Genomic DNA, 13,203 nt, shown 5'->3' on the forward strand with positions numbered 1-13,203 from the left:
AAGGAAGGTGTTTGGAGGAGGCCATGGGGAAGTAGCCCAGGGAGTTATAGCTGTCATGCAGCTGTTACAGGAGGCACTATAGACAGTTGCAGTCCACAGGGACCTGGGCTAGAACCTGGAGTAGAGGGCGGGCCTGGGTTCCCCCCAAACCTCCCAATTGACCTGGACTGTGGGTTCTTCCAGAGGGGAAGGTCTCTGGGCTGTTCCCCAACCCACATGGTGAATTTCTGAGGCAAGAAAATCTGCCAATAAGCGCAGGACCCACCAAGGTAGAGGAGGAACTTTGTCACAACACATTGTCTTTAATGCCACAAATGATTCTATCTCTGATCAGAGACTCTGTCATCTCACCAAAGTCACAGGTTTTACTGAGTTTCCTTAATTCTGTGACATATTGCTCTATGGTGTCATCAGTCTTTTGCATGCATGTAAAAAAATTATGTGTCTCAAAGGTTTCATTCCTTCTTGGCATGCAATGTTCCTCAAATGTAGTCAGTATTTTACTTAACTTCATGCTTTCACCTTTGTCAAACTTAAAGTTGTTATAAATATTCAATGCTTCCTTCCCAACAACATGCAAAAAGATTGATGATTTCACTTTATCAATTTTCTTCTCTACCCCTATAGCTACTAAATACAATTCAAATCTCTGACTTTTTTCCAGTTCTCTGCAACATTGCCTGACAATTGCAGACTGGATGGAGGTTACAACACATCCATTTTTGGCTTTCTCTCCCCCCCCCCCACCCCATCTTAAGCTAGCCAAGCTACTATTGTGCTCACCAAATACATGCAAAAGCCTCTGTGCCTGGTGCTCTGCGTGCTGCTCTGTTGCCTCCTTTGGCTCTGCTTTCAGTTGCAAACACAAGCATTTACTTCAAAATGACTGCAGTTTCCTTCTCATTCAGCACTTCTGACACCATGTAACCAGCTTGGGGTTCGTTAAATAACAAACCAGTGAATGAGAACGGAATAAAACAAACCAGAGAGAGTCTTTGGTGAATTGCAGCACACCAGGGCCGGCTCCAGGCACCAGCGCAGGAAGCAGGTGCTTGGGGCGGCCAATGGAAAGGGGCGGCACGTACGGGTCTTTGGCGGCAATTGGGCGGCAGGTCCCTCTCGGAGGGAAGGACCGGCCGCTGAAGAACCAAGCGGCACAGTAGAGCCGAAGTGGCTCCGATTGCAGCTTTATATATATATATATATATATATATATATATATATATATTTATTTTCCCTTGGCCGCTTGGGGCGGCAAAAAAGCTGGAGCCGGCCCTGCAGCACACGCAGCCATGTGGTGTTCCCAACCCCTGCCTTGAGGGCACATCTCTGAATTCCTATGCTCATAATACTGTCCCTATGAGGGAGCGTCTCCAAATTATAGTCTTCTACAAACATCTCTCTACAACTACTAAAGACAAGCCACCACAGACTTGGATATAGTGTCCATGCCCCAAACTAAAGGGGCAACAGTAGGAAGTAGCGCAGGGTAGAAGATGTAGTCTCACTGCTGGGAGCTCTCCTACTCAGGGATTGACTTATACAGAGCCCTGGGCTGAGACCTGGTGGAGTGGGAGGGCCCAGGACCTTCTACCAGTTTGCCTTAAAGATTGAGGCACCTCAATCACAGAAGTAGGGGACAGGAAGTCAAGCACTCCAACCACTAGGCTGACTGGCCCTCCAAGCCCTTTGTTACACCCAGATCCTCAAAGGTATATAGGTGCCAAAATACCTTTGAGGATCTGGGTTTTAACCTCCCATTCTCAGGTTACCTATGGCTGTAGATGTATGTACCCTACAGGGTGAACATGTGAAGCTTAATTGTTTAACTAATACTTATGAATTGTGGTGAGATACTCAAAAAAATGGTGCTATGTTAATTATTATTGATTGATTAATTAATTTGTATTGTGGTAGCTTCAAAGCACTCCAGTCTGAATTGGGGCTTCATTGAGACAGGTACTGTATAAACACAAAAGATGTATTTCCTGTTCCACAATGTACAATTAACCAGTGGAATTAATTGCCCCAAGATGTACAGGCCAACAGCTTAACAGAATTTAAAAGACAATTAAGGGAATATCCACAATTATATTAGATAGGATAAACACAGTTTTTAAAAAAAGGAATATAACTCCTCATATTAAAGGTTACAAGCTGATGCAGTTATGAAGAAACTTCCCCTGTGCTAGACAGGTTGATAGAGCTCTTCACTTCATGTAAGAAAATATGGCCAATGATTTATTTTAGCCTATGTAACAATGTGCACTTTGGTGATTTACAAAAACAAAGTGAGCCAAATTCAGCCCTAGTGTAAACCCATAGCAACAAGCTTGCATTAGGGATGATTTTGCACCAAGATATCTGTCTATGACTAATGGTTACCATGCTGTAGTCCTTCTATCTCCCCTAACCAGAATGCTTCCTTTTCCTAGGTGTAATATATGTCCTCAGCTAGAGATACTCAAACAAAATTCTTCTCAGCAGTGAAACTAGAAAAGAGATTTTTTTTTTAAAGGGTTGCAAAGTAGTGAAAAATTGCTGCAGCAAATCATTTCTTCATGAAAGTACAAGGCTGTTTTCACAAATGGAAAACATTTCTCCCCCAAATGTATCTTTTCTTTCCATTATACCAGTTTCTTTTTGATTCAAGTAGACAGTAAGATTCTGCAATACTGTAAAGGCCCAAGTGAGGGCTAATTCAGTATTTCAAATTTTTTTTTAAATAAACCTACTTTTAAAAATTGGGACAGAAATGATAAATTCCTGATACAGAAACAAAGAGCTTGTGGTCATTGTTTTCTTGGGGACTACCTTTGTAATGCCATCTGTCCATTGATAGTACTAAGGAGACACATTCAAACTTTAAACTGTCTCAAGGTGAAACAGCTACATAACTGTAAAAACAATTGAGTAAGATCAATACAGGTTCATTTCTAATCAGAGGTACTTGATCTAGATGCCTCTTTAAAGTTAATTATCTCTGTTTTGTGCAGCTGGCTGAAGAAAGTACAGATTGAAATAGCTACCTTAGATCAATGTAGATTTTCCTTCTAATCTTGAAAATATGACTGTCTGATTTTTATTTTACATTATTTTATTTTAAAGAAGTTATTTTCTTGACAGAATAAAATGTAGCATTGCTGGACATTAGATTTCTTTTTCAATTAATAGAAAAAGAAATGCAGCAGAATAACTACGGGGCATGATTGCCTATTCATACTAGCTCTTTCATAAATTTGTTAATATTTGCTTGCCTTTATTGATTTTGACATTAATATCAGTTTTTGTCACCTCTAGGGGGCAGTTTAAGACAAGCTATATAGTTGTTGGATTACGTATAATTAGAGTAGGCTGCAGGGATGGGAAGATGATATTATATAGTGGAAAACTATCTGTTTTTGTAGCAGATGCTGAAGAATTTATTTCTCCTTAAAGGGTTTGATTAAGCCAAAGTTAGTTTCTGGGGCTGCTGGTCCATGAAAGCTCTGCAATGGGTCTCCTGGACTACCAGAGCACAGAAGCTGATCCGTATTCTCAGGGAGATGTCAGCCTTTCTCAGTGGCTCCAGAAAACCAAATGTGGCTTTCTGAAATTTCCCTTTCTCAACAATAAAGTCCTTCCAGCCCGGTGTGGCAATCAGGCTCTTGGGGATTGTAATGGGGTAACAGCCCTTTAGGGCCAGAAGAGGCAATCTGAGAGGCCAGTTATTCCATCATCTTTGCCAGATGCCCAAGGAAAGTGAATGAAGTACTGAAAGAATAACTGAAATGGACACTGGGTGAGAGGCAGATGGTTGTGGAAGGAGAAAGGAGTAGGAAAACTCAGGCCACTGTTCCTTTAAGGGACAGCCTGGGACCAGGTGCCTGGTTGAGTGATGGGACAAGGCTCCCCTCTCTCCCAGATGGCCCCAGACAGGTGTTTGGGGTTATTAGACACCTGGGAAGGATCAAGAGCATGGTCAGATGACTGGGCTCCAACTCCAGTTAAGGAGAGCTGCAGAGACAAAGAACTCAGAGGTGTTACAGGCCCCAGAACAACCGTTGTGAAAACCCTGAACATAAAGGGAAGGTTTGGGGTAGGCTGGGAAGCCCAGGACTGGAACCATATAATCCTGAGAATGATGATGGAGTATCTAACCTAAATGGGGGTGTAGTGGGGGCTGTTTCTGGAGCTGGAAATTGTTTAATAAGTTATACCCTGGGTGTAGGAATATAGTCCCACAAATTTGGGTGAACTATGGTTTTAAATTGAGTTGGGATATTAGTATGAGCAATGGGCCCAAAGCATGTAACCAAAAAGAATGAGATCACAAGAAAGAAGAGTTGTGTTAAACTGACAGTGATCCTGTGAAATAGCAGTGTTACCTTATTTAAGTTTGGGGCTGAAGTAACAGAAATAAAACATGGTTAACTGGGTACCAGGTGCAGTAAGTAATTGGCTATATAAGAAACTCCTTCATCTGGCCTTAGCTAAGGTCTGATAATTAGCAGTGACATCACTTGTTAAAAGATATAAAACCAGTAAACTCTTAAAGGGTTCATTGCTAATACCTGCCTAAGTTGGAGCTGACCAATGTCAGTTGAAACACTTCTAGGTTTAGCCTGTTTTGTAAGTATCTTGATCAAATGCTTACAAATGTTTTGTTGCTGTTTGGATATAGTAAATTGCCTATTTGGACTTTTAGGCATCTTTAGAGCAATTGTGTAAATATCTTTGGGCCTTTGGATTTAATAAAAAGAATTTGTGCTTAAATTAGTGACAAGGTAATACCCTGCATAAATAATAATTCCAACACCAGGAGAGGGGAAATACTGTTTAAAGATTCTGGGTGGTGTGTGTAAACTATTCTGACAGTTGGAGGGAAACTGAAGCAGGGGACTGCAGTGGCTTGCCAGGCTGCCTGGGATTATGCTTGGAGACCATATCCTTCTTTCAGTGATGATGTCAGACTAGGATATCCCCTCAATTCTTTTCTTTTTTTTTCCCCAAGAAAGGACAAAAATAAGCAAATGCAATGACTAACACATTGAAATTAATACAATAATTAATGCCAATGTCAGGCTGTCTAGGGCAAAGATGATTTTATGGTTAAGGCATAGGGTGTAACTCAGGAGATTTAGCTTTGGTTCCTAGCTCTGAGACATACTTTGTGTGTCCTTGGGGAAAAATACAATCTCTGTGTCTCTGTTCCTACCCGTAAAACAGGGATAGTAGTTACAGCTGGTTCAAAAAAATTTTTTTTTCTTAAACGAACTTCCCAATGGGCCATTTCACCAGCCAGGGTTTGGCTGGGTGCAGAAGTGTTCCAACCATGCCGCCTCACCCCAAGAGAAGAGTGTCATAAGAGCCCTTATGCTGGTCCTTATGGCACCTGGGGATTCCAGTCAATGGGTGGAGATCCATTATTCTCATCAAGATAGTTTACCAAGGCAAACTTCGCTTATAGCAATAGTAACCTCAGCATCACTGAGTTAACTAGGTTACATTCCCACCAATTAATGAGACACATTAACACCATTAGCCTTTTTAACCTTCAGTAGGTTGTATTTCTCCAGTTATTTTTCCAAGGTATTACAGTAAGTAGATGTCTTGTTCATGGCATTAACCTTGCAAAAAACAATGTAAGTAGCTCGAATCCTATCAGAAATCAGATCCAAACTTCCTCTGAGTCTGGCAGTGTTTGGATTTGGGGTTTTGGGCTGGGTCTATATCTTATAGAAATACATAATATAGGCCATGGGGTATTCTGCAGTCAGATTTTCAAAACTCAAGCATACTGTCTAAACCAGGTAGATGAATGCCCAGTGCCGTTTTGGTAAGGTATTTTCAGAGGTTGTGTTAAGCACTCATATATTTTGAAATTCCAGTCACATAATTATGTATAGACATGGGCTATGCTTAACTGGGATATTCAGAAAGGCTGATGGAAGTAATTTGTACCTGATGAGCAGATGGTGAGGTAACTTGTGGCCAGCTGCAGCTGGTCCAGTGTGTGCATTTTGCAGTGAAGTCTCTTGTTTCTTGAAGGAAACTGAAAAGTTAACTATGCTTTCCTCTAGTTTGTCTCTGGTTTCTTGCAAATATAAGAATGTAACCATAGAAAGCTTTCCTTAAATCTTTATATCTGCCCCAAAGTGATACAGATGCAGCTTTCCCCTAAGCAACAGCCATTTGCCTTCAGGCAGAAACTCCAAAGGCACCCAACAGTGAGGGGGCATGACCACAGTAGAGAAAGAGAGAGGATATGACACTGGTATGAGATATGGAATATCTGAGCTCTCACCCTACCCCAACAACCCTCTACCAAAGCTAAAATCTCCATGCCACTGACTATTGGCAGAGAAATTAGACTAGTATCCCCCCACCATCCTTGACACTAACACCCACCTCACAGTATTTTCCAGCATAGGCACCTCCATCCAACTGAAGAAGAACAGTCTCTTTCCCTGCAGGACCAATATCTGAAGCAGATAAGACAACTAACCTTGCAAGTACTGCCAGATGGACCCTTCCCCAGTGCCTTCAGCATATGAAGAGGAGGTGCTGGTGTCCTGTAACCAAAAGTTCCTGTTAGAAATAAAAGCAGTGAGACAAGAGCATGCTGCTTGGACCGAAGAGCAGCTGGCAGTCTCCAAGGAAACAGTGAACTGGACATACACACATGCAGAACATCATGGGGATGACTAGGACTTTCTGCTGGGCTCAGTCATCTTTACTGACAATACCATCAGCACGTAAGTTCCCCCACTGTTCCCACTTAGCCACGTATTTCCTACATAATAACACAGGACTGAAACCTAGACTATCTTATTCTTACAGCTTGACTGGGTTTATGAGCATGAGGGCTAGACGTAGGTTGCGGGAGCAACACAAACCACTGTACCATTAAAAATAACAGGAGTACTTGTGGCACCTTAGAGTCTCTGCCCGGATGTGTGAACAGACAGAGGAGCGGAAATAGGCCCCACAGTCGCAGGAAACCCTGTTGGCCAACCTCCTCTCCCTGGTTTTGTAGATGGCCATTTTGGCCAGGGCTAAAGGAGGTTGACGAGGAGGAGGTTGACAAGGAGGTCCCACAACTTTGTGGGGCCATGGATGGGGAGTGCGTAGATGAACAGGTGAGAGGAAAAGTGCAACCAAAAACGTAATAATATATCCAAGAGGAGACGGAATAGGGGCTGCAACCTGGTGCATTCCAGATATGTGCGCCAGGGTCTCCCTCACACCGCAAAAGGGGCAGGTGTCCGGGAGGGGAGTGAACCATGCCAAGTACATGCCCGTGCTCACAGCTCCGTGAAGGATCTGCCAGTTGACATCCCCAGTGTGCCTTGGGACCAGGGTGGAATATAGGCTGGCCCACTGGGGCTCCTCACCCTCCAGAGGTGGAAGAAGGTCCCGCCACTTCGTGGCGGGGCAGGACGTGAGGGTGAGGACATGAAGGGTGTGGAGCACGAGCGTGTACAAATGTTTTCGTGTCGCCGTCTGGAACCGGACCGGCTGCCGATATACTTGTGGCAGGTGGGCACACTGAACTATTTATCTTTACATTTGGAATCAAGGTGAAAAAAGTTACAACAGTGAATTGTTCAACTGAATGAGGTGGGGTGATTGGGTGTACAAACCCCATAATGAGAAGGAAGAGGTTAAAGATCTGCTCTGGGCCCAGGCAGCCCCACCCCACCTGCAAAGTCTGCACAGGCTAGAGAAAGGGGAGGGAGAACAGAGTAGCTCAATGGGAAGTTGATCGTGGTACAGCATGCTGCTGAGAAGGCATGTGTGATGGGGCATCTGCCCCACACTAGCTCATAAAGGGTTAAAAGAACTCTAGGGAGGTGGTGCAACAGGCAGCCAATTGGAGAGGACCCTAGGGAGGTGGCGCAAGAGGCAGCCAATTGGAGAGGGCTATGAGGAGCAGCCAATCAGGGCTGGACAGGCCCATATAAGAAGAGCTGCAGGTCAGAGCAGGTCAGTCACTCCCTGGAGTGGGAAGGGGACTAGTTGCCTTGTAGGCAGAAGGTAATTAGCACCTTGGACAGAGCAGTGCTGGGCAGGATCAGGGGAGCAAGAGTGAGCTCCTGGCTGACTGCTGACATGCTAGGGCCCTGAGACAAGGGCAGAGAAGGTGCTGGGGCTGCGGGGAAGTAGATTTTGGGGTTGGAGGGGATGCAGTATGTGGCTGCTATCTACAGGTCCCTGGTCCGGGACCTGAGTAGTGTGTGGGCCTGGGTCCCTCTCCCCTGCCCCCCACTTGCTACTGAGGAAGTGGCTGGACAGTGGACTACGGTTCCCCCAGCAGGGGGGAGAACAGAGTGTGACACAGCTGGAGGGCTGTGTCTTGAAGAGGACACTGTTTGTTGAGACAACTTGCTTCCTGGAGCAGAAGTGACGGTGGTGAGACATCACCAGATGTGTGCATGAGCGAACTAAGCTAATTCCCATGACAGCCAAAAGGAGGCGCCACAGAGGTGAGTTGAACCCTGTCACAGTGTGTCATAGAAACATCTGCTGCCTGAGAGCTGGCTGTAGTGTGTTGACCCAGCCTACAAAGATGGGACCTGTGACCCTCTCAAGGTCAGAAACTTTATCTTTGTGTTTAGCTCTTTACTTCCCCCTGTAGCAAGAGAGAACTGGTAGGAAATAATCCAGGGAGGCAACTGCATAGCACCCCACGGTGCAGGATTTAGTTGCCTACCACTGGGCCCTGGTTTGTTGCCTGGTGGAGAGGGTGGGCCTATGCTCCCCTATTAACCTCTAAAGAGGCTGCTGCAGTTGTTCCTATCTCTGAATGGTGAACCTAGTTGGGGAGAAGACCCTGAAGATAAAAGGGGGAGGGAGATCAGAGGCCCCTATTTAATCCTGAAGGTTTCCCCCATTGTTGGATTCTTTATACATACCCTGAAAGAGCCAGACTTGAATATGTGACCTGGCCAGAGGGCAGAGTCACTGGAAGAACAGACCACCACAGGCCAGATAGGTGGTAAGAAAGGAAGATACCTGAGAGGACGGCAACCTATCCCTCTTGTCTGGCCACTAGATGGTGAGCATCCCCCTTCACAGGTGGATACTCAAACAGAGCATTTAAAATAACCTTGAAGCATCATTAATTACCTGGATAAGACACTTATTCCTGAGTTATTCACCAATTTACATGAACACTCTTGGTGTGTAATAATAATGGGTAGCTCTTTGTATATTTAGAGTACTTCACAAATGCCTGGCTGTTAATCTTTACAACAAGCTTATGAGGTATTATCCCTAACTGACAGGTGGGAGAGGGTGTGAATGAGGCAGAAAGGTGCAGTGACTTGCTTAATCACACAGCAACTTAGTGGTAAAGTCACGGCTGAATTTAAGGAGTTCCTGACTTTAATACATTGGGCTCATTTGGCTGGCTGACACTGAATGGGACTAGTCACATGAGCAAAATTAGACATCTGTATATATGTCTGAATGACCAGGGCCAGAATGTGAGCATGCATATACAGTATCAACAATTACAGACTAGAGTTCCAAGAGAGTTGTCACTGGGATAATGAGTTAAAAATTACCCTCATACATATTTACATAATGGATTTTAACGGCTTCCTTTTAAGCCCTTATAGAGCTTTTTAAAAGAGTATTAGCCTACATGTATGTGTTTACAAGAGAATACTGTCTTTCAAAAGTCCTGGGTTTATATCCCAGTCTGTACATGAGCTGATAGCTATAAATACGATGAAAAATGCCAATGCTCTCAGGCCTTGCTTCTCATTTTTACACAAGGCCTCTTCACACAGCTCTGGAGGGTGAATTTATGGGCTGTGGAGCACAACTCACAGCCATGGGGGAGGGGGTGCTATGGTGGCTTTAGACTACCTTTGTGCCCTCTGAGTTTGGGGTTGCTCTGGGGTTGAAGAGGCTCTCAGTGTAATTTAGACAAGCCCCCAGGGGATATTTAAGTTACAGCAGTCACCCTGGACTGCTCTGTGGGTCACAGTGCTGCTGAGAATCTGCCCAGAATCTGATATGTCCTTCCCGCTCACAATCCCAGTCCTCCTCCACATATCCCAAGACTAGCAAAGTGGTCTTTAGAGGACAGCATTATGTCCGCCTTCCTCAATTCCTGCACTGGGTGAATCCTCCCTGGTTGGATATGGGGCTCTTAGTGCACCTTTATGCCACTCCAGCCCTTCTCTCTGTGAAAAGTGGGCAGAGTGGCTGTCGCCTGGCTGGTTAAAGGAACAATAGTGTAGCTGAGACGTCAGGCCTCAGACTAGGTTATTTTTAAAATAACTGCTTTCAAATATGTTAAAATAATATTGGGGTTAAATTTGAAAGAGGCATATGGAACCCTCTGAGCCTCACCCACTACCTTCAAAATTTACTAACCTTTTGAGGTGAAGGGAAATATAGAATGGAGCAAGTTAAAGCTGAAATTTGGGGGATCTGGTATTTTATCTAAGGGATGTCAGAATAGTGAATGGCCTTAGAAGCAACATACTGTACTTAGATACAATAGGATGAGTTGGGGATAGTTAGTAACTTTGAGTTTTTTGATTTATAATTGGGTCCAGAATATTATTAGGAATAATCAATCGTAAGAGCTACTATACTAAAACCAAACCATGAATCTCTTGAATTTGCCATACTGGATTCGCCCACTGATCTGTTTTCTCTAGCACTAGGCCTTTGACAGTGACAAATACTTGATGCTTCAGAAGGAGGCAAATTTCTTTTAATGCATGTGACATACTATGAATGGTTATTTGGAGGGGATGATAAATTCTTTCTCAACTATCACAAGCAATTGGGTTGTGCCTTAAAACATGAAGCTAGATTTCCTTTGTATATTTTTGCTCTAGCCAATGATCCAGTACCTTTTTAAATCAAAGGGAGCCTTTCTGGGGATTTCACCGGGGGTTGAGTCAGGTCCATAACAAAAATTATTATTTTATTACACATACAGTGCTCCGTCTTGAAAATCCTTATGCATGTGATTAGCTTTACTCAGATGTGTAATGTCAGTTCTGTGTGGAGGATTAGACCTTAAATTCTGTAATCCCTTGAAAGATCCTACTAAACTATTTAACATTGGCTTCCTGTGGTAGTGGTCTAAACAACTTACTGTTAAATTGACAATCTTATCTCAATGTTTGAAGATTTATTTTGAAAATAATTTTAATTGTTACAACTCCACACTACTTAGGCTGAATTTAATTAGTTCATCTAATCTTCACTCATAAGGGGACAAGATTCCTACCAGGTAAACTCAATTCCGTGACAGAAATAATGGCTCTGATGCATTCAAACTGATTTGAAATCAAGTTTGCTGATAAATGTATAATGTGGTATCTGGGATACCACGTGCCATGGAACATTACACGTGTAACAAACAAATGTGGCAAAAAGGCCTCTTTGCTAATAAAGTGATCGAACAACCTTTGAGCATTACATTAAGCTCTCAATAACTGTCATAATGAGAAACAAACTGAGCTAAAACGTGATCTTTTACACTGGAACAACCACACTACTTCAGTAGTTTCCTCAGTGTGGCTCAGCAGAATTAAGTCTACATTTAAAGGTCAATTTAAAGATCAGTTATGTTGTAAAAATGTTTACATTAGTTGCCTGAGAATATAAACTTAGTCACAGGTTCTTTATTTTATAACTCCATTAATTAAAAATCTGAGTCCCAAAAATTGCTTTTAATCAAATCTATAATTGCCAACATAAATTGGTGTGTGTGGTGGTTTTTTGTTTTTAGAAAAGCCTGAGTGTTTTCTCTAAGATGTCTATTTGATGAACAGTAGTGCCTCATCTGGTGAATGACAGAACTAGGATATTGAACATTTTAAAGTAATCTCCTTGTCTCAATGTCAAATATGACCTTGCCTTTCAATGTCAGTTTGTCACTTCTTAATTCTAACAGTACAGTATCTTTACCATGTTGTCTCGGGGGGAGGGGGGCATTCTGGATAATGGACAAACATTTCCAGAAACCTTATGCTTAACTCTCCTTTGTCTATAGAGCCATATTAAAGGTTACTGTCACTTCATATTAACTAGTTTTTTGTATGTGAAATCTTTAGCCAAAGTTTTCAGTGAAGCAACCTACAAGGAACTTGGAGGGAGAAGCACAGGCTGCCAGAGGGAAGAGTTTGGAAGAGGCATTGGGAAAACAATCTGTGCACACTTGGCTAGAATGCTAGCTGCAGTTGCAGCATCTCTATAAATAGTTCTCTATAAGAGCCACTTCAGTTTTAGAAACAGATTCTAAGGCCAGAAGGGACCTGTGATGGGGCATCTGCCCCATGCTGGCCTATAAGGGGTTAATAGAACCCTAGAGAGGCTGTGCTCCTGCAGTCCACCTCCAATCAGACCTGGGCAGTCCCATATAAGAAGAGCTGCTGGGCAGAGCAGGGTCAGTAGCTGCCTGGAGCTCGAGGAAGGAAGATCAGGCTCTAGCAGAAGGAAGGAGCACCAGTACACTAGACAGAGCAGTGCTGCTAGCAGGGACCCGGGGGAGCTAAGGATGACTCTGGGTGGCTGCAGGGATTAGCAAGTTGAGGCCCTGAGGCAAGGACAAAGAGGGTGCTGGGGCACCCCAGGGAAGTGGCCCAGGGAAATGAACTGAGGGGTCGTAGGGGATGCCGCAAGTGGTGGCCATCTACAGGGTCCTTGGGCTGGGACCCAGAGTAGTGGGTGGGCCTGGGTCCCCCCTCCTCATCACTGAGGAAATGGCCAGACTATTGGCTGAAGTTGCCACTGAGGGAAGTGGCTGGACAGCAAACTGCAGTTTCCCCTGGAAGGGGGGAGAACAGAATGTGACACAGCTGGAAGGCTGTGTCATGAAGAGGACACTGTGGTCCTGGGAGTGACTTGGGTCCTGGAGCAGAAGTGGCAGCAGCAACACACCACCAGAAGAGGGCACACTGGCTAGCAGGTTGAATCCCTGAGACAGCCAGCAGAAGGTGCTATAGTGGTGAGTGAACCCTGTCACAGGACCATTATGATCATCTAGTTGACCTCTTGTATAACATAGGCCACAGAACTTCCTAGAATATTATTCCATAGAATAATTCCTAGAGCACATCTTTTAGAAAAATCCAATCTTGATTTTAAAACTGTCAGTGATGGAGAATTCAACACAACTCCTAGTAGATTGTTCCAATGGTTAATTTCTCATTTGTCAAAAATGTATGCCTTATTTCCAGTTTGCAT

Source organism: Emys orbicularis, chromosome 3, assembly GCF_028017835.1.
Source record: "Emys orbicularis isolate rEmyOrb1 chromosome 3, rEmyOrb1.hap1, whole genome shotgun sequence".
Taxonomy (NCBI): Eukaryota; Metazoa; Chordata; order Testudines; family Emydidae; genus Emys; species Emys orbicularis.